Here is a 7,750-nt window from a genome sequence, read left to right on the forward strand (position 1 = left end):
TTACAAAATTTCTTCATCAAAAAATAAATATGTATGACTATCCCTATGAGCAGCTAAAATTAGTACAGTAAATATGTTTACAGGTGACTTTGTCTTATGCAGTATTAGCTGTTAAACCTATTGTTGGTTAGTTTTTGTACAATTGCAGTGGTAATGCCATCTATCAGAGATGAGTGGCATTTGAAGGGGGAGAACACATCTCAATTAACAACAGTCAGTGTAATATTATTGTTGATCAGTTTTATGGGTTTAGGACATCATAAGCCACTACATTTAGTTTTCTTTCAGTTCAGCAATATTAGGACTGCTGAGACCATGGGAGTCATTCATTTCCACCTCCCTTCATGACTTCCTTTTCTTGTATTATATTTCTTCATGTTTTTCTTCTCATTTTGATGGTTACCTTAATTATCTTCTTGATCTATCTGGGCTGATGTTCACACATTATAAAAACAGTCATGATACCAACGACCATCATCACCATGTACCGGTAACTTGTTAACATGACAATTGAACAAGATTTTCACATTAGTGATGTTGATCATTGATGAACTTTGAATTAAAAGTCTAAATTCATGAATATTTCTGTTATCATAGCCTATGTGGCAAAAATGTATGGGATATAGATGATTAGAAATTTTAATCTGTATAACTTTTGTTATGCATGTAATGTTCCGGTACAGTTTTTTTTTTTTAATGAATAATATTAGTAGAGAAATTTGACATTTCCTGTTTTGGCTCCCATAATAACCAGACAGATTTTGAATTTTGTATACCTAATATAAGATTTTTTTTAAAGTAAACTGTAAAACTTTGAAGTATACAGACAAATTTCTAATTGTATTTAACAAAAGATTATACAAATATCTGCCAGGCACCTTGTAAATTTTGCTTGTTAATGATGAAAGGAACTAAGGATATACATTGGCTTAAAAACAATTCTTCTCTTGTTTCAGTATCTTCACCGAAGGAAGTATTTCAGGACTTTTCAGCTTGATGGTACTTCGTGTCATTGTTTCATCATTCACATCTAGTTTCCATCGAGTTACAGTATTCAAGTTCCCCCGTCCTCTGTTCATGTGCCAATAAATGCGTGAGGATTTAGATGAAGAAGAAGACATCGTAAATAGATATAAATGTGTATTAAACAGCGGAAGCTCTAAGTCCGTGATGAGCTTACAGACTGCTTTGTGCAATATACAGGGCAGTGCAACATATAAGAACCATTGTGCCCAAGATATGAATCTCTTCAGAGCAGGAATGTTCTCCAACACCATCATTTGTTGAATATAGGACTAGGTTTAGTCTGTAAAATAATAAAAACAAATGAAGGATGTGAGGGGAGGGGACTGCATTCCATTGTCCATATTAATCTCAGTGTTATAGTGTATGAGTAAGCAATTGCAGTTTACAGTGCAAGATATTACACATAGCTTTTGAATAAATAAATTAAGCTAATAGTGTTGTACAGTAGATAATATTTTGTACACTACACAACTGATACATTACCTTCAGTGACAAACAATACTGTGCATTGTGTGTATAGACGGCTGTGGTAGATAATTTCTGTGGTAGATAACCATTTCTTGTACTCTACTTGTTAAGATTTAACACTGAAATAAAAGTTACAGTTTTACAAAGTGTATTCTCATTATTTTTTCATGCAGTATTCATACATAGAAAAAAGAATGAGGAACTGGAATAATTTACCAAGGGAAATGTTCAATAAATTTCCAGCAGTTTTGTAATTATTTAAGGTAAACAATTGATAGGGAATCTGCTACGTGAGCAACAACCGTAAATACAGATTGGTGGTAACTGAAAATGAAAGATCATGAAGAACTCTCTAGTTTTTACCTCAAAGAAGGCCAAGGTGACAGTCTTGGTTACAATGCTATAATGTAGCAACCATAAAAGAAGAACTGAAGGGAAACTATAATTAAAAGTATGTAAGGAGCTGAATTATAATTTTATACCACATTTGGGTAGTTTTATGCTAAACAGAATCAAGTGACATTTAATATAATTTCAAAAATACTGAGAAAACTTTGGCATATTCCTATAACTAATTGACAGTATGAATCCATAGCATGGCTGTAAATGCAGAAGAAAGATTTTCTTACCATTCACAAACATCAGAACTTCTGGAGCAGTTTTGCTAATAATAAGAAAATAATGTTTGATTTTAATTATGTAATAATGTACGGTACTATTGATTGAGTATTTCACACCCATAACATATTATCTTACCTTCAGTGTGGGGAAAAGTACAAAATAAAAGTAATTGGACTGAATTACAACCTGAGAAATATTTTGCTCAATTACAATTACCAATTACTTAACAAAATGCGAGTTTTCACATGGGGATAGAATGATTCCATAGATTGCAAAAAAAATATATATATATATATATAAATTTCTCCATTTATTTATTTATTTATTTATTTATTTATTTATTTATTTATTTACAGCAAACTGTGATTAAATGAATGTGTCCATATCAAACATATCTTTGGCTTTATACCCTTGGTGCTATGCCTTGCATGTGCTGGGGCTCCAAAGTTGCCAAACTCTTGATGCAATGTATATCGATTACTGGAATGTAACAATGACAGCTTTATTTCAAGTCATAAATTATGAGTACCTAAAACTTATGTTTTGTTAAAAGTGTCGATTACAAGTACATTTTTAAAAGTAATTTTTACAAGTAATTCAATTACTGTTATCCTACTACTTCCCAACTCTGGTTACCGTATACAGCAATATAAATTGTACAACACTTCTAAGTTGATAATGTACATTAAAATGTCCATATTTACCATTATTCTATGAATAGATTTTGTGAATTCAAAGTGTATTATGATATAGTCTATTGTGGATCTGGTGCCCCTAAACTCCCAGCCTTATGCTTGAAGAATGTAATCGTAACTGCTATTCCCATACTAGCACAGAAGTTGAGTAAATGCTTCCCATTACTATTAGCTCCCATATCTTCCCTACATTTACTTTTTATCTTCTCACACCCTTCAGTTCTATATCCATCTCACACATTGAAATTGCCCATTAGCTCCATCCTATCCTTGCTGTTGACTCAGCGAATTACATCGCTCAGTGTTCCATAAAATTTATCAATTTCCTCCTCATCTGCACCCTCACGTGATGAATAAACTGAGACAATTCAGCTAAATCTACCCACATCATTCACTCATTTACATGCCTAACAGAAACTATATTGCTTGAAAATGTATTGAACAATGTGTTACTTCACATTATTCTAAGATATATCTTCTATTAGCATAAGGTGACTGGGATGGAATTTTTCTCTCTTGCTAAATGGATTAAATAATATACTTTCACTCTTTAAATAAAAAATTATTACTGCAGCAATTTTATACCAGGCCTAAAAAAGTTATGCAATATTTAAAATTTACAGTATCAGTAGGAGCGATTAGGTGGGGGTGAGGGGGGGAGCAGTTGCGCCCCCACTTTTTGGACAAAAAATTACATTTGCATTCCATTTTAGCCGGCTGAACTAGGAATTATTAAAAAAAGGCCGTTTGTACAAGCCCTGTTATCTTATCAGCTAATTCGTTCCTTTATTTTCTTTAATTATAAACAAAATTATTAACGGAAATATGCAGTCTCTTTAGTGTACTAGTTTCTTGGTGTGTAGTCAAATAGTAAATATTTTTTTAATTGTATAAACATGCCATACTTCTGTTTAATAGTAATACATGTGTAATTATTGTTCCTTTGGTGAAAGTTATATTGAATAGTACTGAATCAAAATCTAAAAAAACTAATATTACTGCACTATTGGTAAACTCTCAACCTTTACCTCTCTGTCAAAATTCTCTCAGAGAGCTTCAAAAAACTTACCATTTTGTAGACTTTTTTCCTTCCCAGTTTTGATGTGCATCCCCCTCCCGCATCCGCTATATCCCACAATCCCAGGTAAATTGGGTGTCTGTACAATCTTTTTCCCCTCCCCCCCCCTCTCCACTTATAAATTCCAATCACCACTACTGTACAGTATTAACTTGTGAATAATGTACAGTACAGCATTATTACTAAGTACAATCATTTTTCTCCATACACACGATAACTCATTTTTTTTTTTTTCACGTGTTGTCAAATCTTTATGTTTAGATGCCATGGCACCTGAGATAAAACAACTGACAAATGAATGAAGAGAAAAATGAAGTTACAGTACGGTACTGTAGGTGTTGAATTGGTTTCGGACCCATCAGTCAGACAACATTTCGGGACTTCCCTTATTTACTAGCCCCCAGCAAACGGTATTGGAGGGCTAGGTAGCTGGGCTAGCACATACAGTATTACTACAGAACCCTTACTGTCTTGTCAGTATAGTACATTTCTGTACAGTCCTAAAAACCACTTTTGTAGCAGGTCTCAAATCCCAGTTCTGTTCATAGTCAAGAGATAAAGTAAGTGTTACATCGTCCGGCTCCATGGCTAAATGGTTGGCGTGTTGGCCTTTAGTTCATGGGACACTGGGTTCAAATCTCGGCTGGGTTGGGGATTTTAACCTTAATTGATTTCTTCTAGGTCGATGCCCCGAACAAATAACTTTTTTTTTGAAGTGTTACGTCTCTCAAAACACCCATAAACAAGAATGCATTTTATCATTATTTCTGTATTATTTCAGTTGGGACATACAAATCTGTCTATATTTGAAGGTTTCATGCAGGCTGAACACTTCAATTACATGCCAAAAAACCTCAATGTCATTTCTATTTCTTAAATTTATTTACTTCCTTACATTGTCATTGTCCTAGGATTAATAAATACAGATTCCAAATTTATTTCTTATCTCTTGCAGCCACTATAATAACTGGTAATGCAATAATAAATGAACAAGGTTTCCTGATTGGCAGAATAGGTTGATTCACAACATTAAGATTCGAAAAATGTTTGTGCATTAAAATTTTACACACACGTACTTACGAATGAAACACATGTAAATAATTCCCACAATTTAAATATTCTGACACCCTTAATTGACATGGATGCTTGCTTAGCAGAAAATTGTGAAATGAATTCAATCTACAAAGGATTGTAGTGATAGAGAGTTGGGCAGCTTAAAAATATGTGGAGAACTGTAGAAGATTCAAAGTTATCATAAGTAGGTCATGAAATGGTTATCTAAGCAGGATTTTGTTCTTGTTATGTACTAGTTGTTAAAAATGTCATTTAAAAATTTCTGTGTTATGAATTGTTAATTAATTTATTGTAACCACTTCTTTGGTGAGACTGTGGCCATTTTAAAAAAGAACATCATAACTGAAATAAAATGACCAAATTAATGTTAATTTCATGGCTTAAATATTTCTTTAATACTGTACATATAAATGAACAATGAATCCTAATATCATCCTCAAAATTCCTTCCCCAAAAATAAAACCTTTTTAGTAGTAAGACTCTAAGTTATAAACACCCAAGAGACCCCTCAATTGTTCAATATTTATCTTCATGGTGCTTTAAAAATGTAGTCTCCTTGTTGCTAGAGTTGTGAAAAAGATGAGATGAATTTTCAGCCAACAGTAATTATTTTTATTAAAAATTGTACATATTTTTCTTGAAAAGTTGCATAAGTTTCAGTATTTACTTATACTCCAGATATAAAAATAAGTTAATGCCCTATCATTTTTTATAGATTCCTTAGTGTTACCCAGTCCCCAAATATTCAACTTGAAGGGATACCTCCATTTTTATTTTTTATTTTTTTCTGCAGTGAAAACCTCAGTTGATATAGATGTTGATTCACATAGGGAACCTGAAATATTTGTCCCAAATGAGTAAATTTATAATACCAGTACAAATGGTCCATTATTGGACATTATAAATTTTCCAGCTAACTCATTCCTGGTTACCAGTGTTTTGCCCCAGTGTGCACTGGCACTGCTGGTCGCTCCAAATAGCCTACGCAGTGGCCTGCACGGTATGTACTAGCCATGTGTCTTGGTGGATGTGCTATTTACCAACTGATGAGCCTGACTTAGCACACTGAGACAAAATGCTGTCAACCAGGAATGAGTTAGCTGGAAAATTTATAATGTCCAATAATGGACCATTTATACTGGTATTGAAAACTTCAGTTGCACACTTCTGTCAATGTTGGCTTGTGCATCATGATCCAGAGCTCCACTTGGGAAACAGTGTCTTACCAGTGGTAGACACCTGCAGATTCCTGGGACTCCATTTTGATAAGAGACTAACATGGCAGCCCCACATCCATCAGTTGAAGGTTGCCTGCATGAAGAGACTTAACATGCTTAAGTTTCTCAGCAGCACTTCTTGGGGGGCTGACTGTGCGGTGCTGCTACGTTTTTACACAGCAACGGTCCTCTCCTGAATTGACCATGGAAGTGCGGCTTATGGCTCAGCATCAAAATCTACGCTGAGCCTTTTAGACAGTATTCACTATAGTGGAGTTAGGCTGGCAACAGGAGCTTTCCGTACTAACCCCATTTCCAGCCTACTTGCTGAAGCAGGAGTTCCATCTTTAGAGATAAGGAGGCAGCAGTTACTCCTCACGAACGCTGCCAAAATTCATGAAATGCCGCTATATCCAAACTATCTTTGGTACCCAATACCACCAGAGTTACAAAGACTTGGCCAAATCCCACACAGCCGGTCTGGTTTCGAATTTATAGCTTGTGTCATGATTTAAATATAGTAATCGGTGGTGGTCTTGAACATACTTTCAGCAAGGTACCTCCATGGTTAGTTCCGCAACGGAAATACGTCTAGATCTACTCCGTGAACCCAAGGTGAACACGGATTCCTCTGTTTATCGGAGTTATTTCCAGGACTTCGTTCACCAATATCTGGCCGCATGACATATCTTCATGGATGGTTCTGAAAACAGAGAAAATGTTGGTTGCTCTTTTATCACCAATGATATGAGCACAAAGATCTCGCTTCCTAGTGTATGTAGCGTGTATACTGCAGAGCTTTACGCCATCTTAGAAGCTCTGCAGTTTGCACTGGATGATGAAAGAAGCCACTTTCTTATGTGTACTAATTCATTCAGCTCTCTACAGTCAATTGAAACCTGTTTCTCACAACACCCACAGGTGCAGCAGATTCATGACCTTCTAGCCAGGTTAAGTTATGCTGGCACCAGAATCACTTTCGTGTGGTTTCCAAGCCATGTTGGAATTGCACTACTGTAAACAAACTTGCGGATGAAGCTGTAAAGGAAGCGGTACTTTTAGCTCTAAGACCTATCAATGTACCTGCTAAAGTTATTTGTTCTCAGCTATGTCGAACCATCTTGGCGTCCTGGGAATTGGAGTGGCTAGCTATCCGAACTCCCAACAAGTTGAAAGCAATTAAGAAGGCAACTACTGTGTGGTGGTCCTATTTCCAGCCTTCACGAAGAGAAGCCATAGTATTGTGTAGGCTGAGGATACGTCATGGATGATCTATGCACTCTTATCTCCTAAAGAGGGAAGACACCCCACTGTGTTCTTGTGGTGCCGACTTCACCGTGGCCCAAACCTCACAGTGTGTGCCAATCCCTCTGGCCTAAGACAGAGCCTCGGCCTGCAGGAAACACTTGAATGCATACTAGCCGATGACGCGACTACTGCTGATCTCGTCATCCGCTTTATGTGCGACAGTGGATTAATCAAGGGTATTTATATTACAAGTGTTATTCAGGGAACATGCGTTCCCTTTTGATTCATTAGTAAGTTTTCAGCCTAATTCGATAGTTCTTTGT

At 35.6% G+C, this 7,750-nt stretch overlaps 1 protein-coding gene across 3 annotated transcripts in view; it reads left to right on the forward strand.

Annotated features, from left to right (window-relative positions):
- The window catches only part of LOC136877470 (ubiquitin-conjugating enzyme E2Q-like protein 1), a 1,121,162-nt gene extending 1,115,833 nt beyond the window's left edge, over positions 1 to 5,329 (forward strand). For all 3 annotated transcript variants that reach the window (XM_067151528.2, XM_068228659.1, XM_068228658.1), the window contains one exon: positions 957 to 5,329. The gene's annotated coding sequence lies outside the window, so the exon portion shown is untranslated. The remainder of the gene's footprint in view (positions 1 to 956) is intronic.
- Positions 5,330 to 7,750: the final 2,421 nt, after the last annotated feature.

This window comes from Anabrus simplex, chromosome 7 (genome assembly GCF_040414725.1).
Source record: "Anabrus simplex isolate iqAnaSimp1 chromosome 7, ASM4041472v1, whole genome shotgun sequence".
Classification (NCBI taxonomy): domain Eukaryota; kingdom Metazoa; phylum Arthropoda; class Insecta; order Orthoptera; family Tettigoniidae; genus Anabrus; species Anabrus simplex.